The following is a 2,804-nucleotide window of genomic DNA, read 5'->3' as shown; positions in this document are numbered from 1 at the left end:
CATACATATTCTTTTGGCTCCCGGACAGGTCGTTAGATTATGGGAGGGGGGCGGGTAGAAAAAATTAAGATAGGGAGGATGGCACTGCCGCAGTTGTTGACTAATTGGCTTCAAATTTTTTACACATTCTTTGCAGACTCGGACATGTCGTAAAAGTGTTGAAAGATGATGGGGTGGGGGCACAGTTTTTTAAATCTGCTATATAAAATTCACATTTGTGCCGTTGAGGCTCGATACCGTCCACACCGTTGCGTAGATCGACTTTAAAACTTAGACACGTGTAGATTAAGCGCTGGGGATGGTTCCTACCGCAACCCAAATCGCTAATTCCCAATAGCTTTTTAAAAATAAATAATGCAAAATAGAATTGGCTGTATATCTATATATATTAAATCAAGAGGCCTAAAACTGATGATGCTTATGTAAATCAAAATCAAGAGTTTTCCTTACGTTGTGTACAAATTTCAAAAGTGATTTGGAATTTTCGGAAACTGAATTGGCCAACTTAAAATGTTTACAATAAAAATTCGAAAAGTACAGTTTCGATGTTCTGTATTCAATTTTTTATTTCTCTTTTACTTTCTAAGAGTGTTTTTCAAGTTTACTTCAAATTTCACTATCGACTTCAAATTTTTCAAACCCAAATCCTACGATAAACACTTAAAATTGTATGTTCATTTCATTCCTGTATTATGAAATATACAATTTTTATGGCATCTCCGTTTCTTCTCGATGCATAGTATTAATGGCAGCGGGTTTTCAGCGGCGGAAAAGCCCCCGCCATAGGGCGCAGCTAGTTGAATTATAAACAGAAATATGAAGCATACTGTTTACCACCAGATCCTATACATTTAAACTTGTAATGTTAGCTGCTTTTTTTTAGAATTTGACATTAAAACTGAAAAATAAATTTTGACAAAACGAAATTCATTACCACAAGTACATATGTTAAAAACCCTGCTTCAGATGGAAAAAAAGTGATAAAAACCATTATATCACCAATTTAGCAAAGTCCTCTTTTACAATTTTACTTTTAATAATTTCAATGTGTTCATTTGTTAATATTATAAAAGGCTTTCTTTTATCGTTTTTTTGTTTATTCATTACCGCTCAACAGCGTATCTACACGTTTGTGCGAATGCGCGTCGATTGATTATTTATTCGTTTAAATATGTGTTTATTTTTTATTGTCTAACCTTCAAAGAAACGTCAGTTTCGGAAGGTTGCCCGTTTCGAAAATGTTGACCGTGACTGAGGGCGGCGCTGGCTGTACTTTCAGGCCGAAAATTATTGAAATGCATAGGGAAAGTGTCATAAATGTGGAATTTTTCAAATTGTTTTGCTTTATGGTTAAGTTTTGAGGCTTTTAAACTAAAAATTTATCGAGACTTTGTTTTTAATGAACGGGAATAATGGGGTATAAGGGGCATTATTTCTCAACTGTCCCAACTTTAAAATTCATATTCTTAGATTTTTTTTAAATTCTCGGCATATGTTGCCTACCCAACAGTTCTTAATCGACAAATTTATAGGCTTTGATTACCACCGCTCTTCAAGTGGCGGAGGGTGAAATTTTCAACCCCAACGCTCGAACAGGTATTTTTAAAAGCCTGCAACTTCCTTTCTATTTTAGAAATTAAAATCATCATGAGGATTTTCCAAAGACTATTTTTCACCATTTCATTCTGTTTCATTGACGGAAAAACCTTAATATTTTTCAGCATTTTTTAAACAAATTAATTGTTTATTTAGCTTTTTGCAAAATCGGGTATTTTTATTATTTGTTAAATAATCATAAATGAAAGATTGACTTTTCGGCTCTAGAAAAGGTCCAGTGTAAAAATATAGTCCAGTGAATAGTTTCCGAGATATAGGCTCTGATGTACAGTCAGTCCTAATGCTCGTGCTCAGACGTAATCCTTTAATATTCCGCAGACTAGTTGGCAAATCCATCATTCTTTCAACGCGTTCAAGTTCATTCAGAATGACATGAAATCAGATAATTAATTATTTAAGAATGTTTTCTGCCGGGTCAGAGGATGTTCAAATTATTTGATATTTGTTATAAACAAATAAAAAGTGCAAACTACTCTTTTCAGAAGTGATGTTGATATTTCTCAGTATAAATAATTACCTACTATTATAGTTAGTCAATTTACAATCATTATTGATGATCCATATATATTCTATAAATAAATTTCCAATTTAACCTTTATTAAATATAAACAGTGGGATGTTTATTTTTTTTGAGTTTCCTCGCCCCTCAATATTCGGGGTGGTTAATTTTTATGCATACCCTTGCGTTTTACTTCACAGCGTTTTTTAAATGGTTCGCCTTTTCTTCTCACCGGCTTTCGTATTATTCGCATTTTCTATGATATTCTTTCTGGCAATAGGCGTTGCTTTAGTGGAAGTATCATTTTTCTTATTACTTTTCTTGTCTTTTGAAGTACTTTCCCTATTCGAGGTTCGTTTAGGTTTAGGAAAAATGGCACTTTTCTCTTCATAGGAAAAACGCTTAAGGTTCACTTAACCCCTTTCTTATTACGGTTAAAAGCATCGCACTTGGAAGTACTGGCTATTGTGAGCACCTTACTAAACCGATCTACTAATTCCAATGTCATCGCTGAATGCTCATCTTTAGAGCCAAAGAGTACAACTATTTCCTTTAAATATTCTCTGGCCCATTAATACACGAATTGCTCCGAGAAAGTGCAAGCTTAAACCGTACTAAATGACAATAGAATAATACAGATCTGGCAAAGAGCTTTTTTGAGAGGTAATTTTGAATTAAAGGTATTTAA

At 33.6% G+C, this 2,804-nt stretch overlaps 1 protein-coding gene across 3 annotated transcripts in view; it reads right to left on the bottom strand.

The window, feature by feature from the left end:
• LOC117171253 (coiled-coil domain-containing protein 40) overlaps positions 1–2,804 on the bottom strand; it is a 66,115-nt gene that overhangs the window by 1,589 nt on the left and 61,722 nt on the right. The gene's annotated exons all lie outside the window — the stretch shown is intronic.

This window comes from Belonocnema kinseyi, chromosome 4 (assembly GCF_010883055.1).
Source record: "Belonocnema kinseyi isolate 2016_QV_RU_SX_M_011 chromosome 4, B_treatae_v1, whole genome shotgun sequence".
Lineage (NCBI taxonomy): Eukaryota > Metazoa > Arthropoda > Insecta > Hymenoptera > Cynipidae > Belonocnema > Belonocnema kinseyi.
This window is presented reverse-complemented; position numbering and strand designations above follow the sequence as displayed.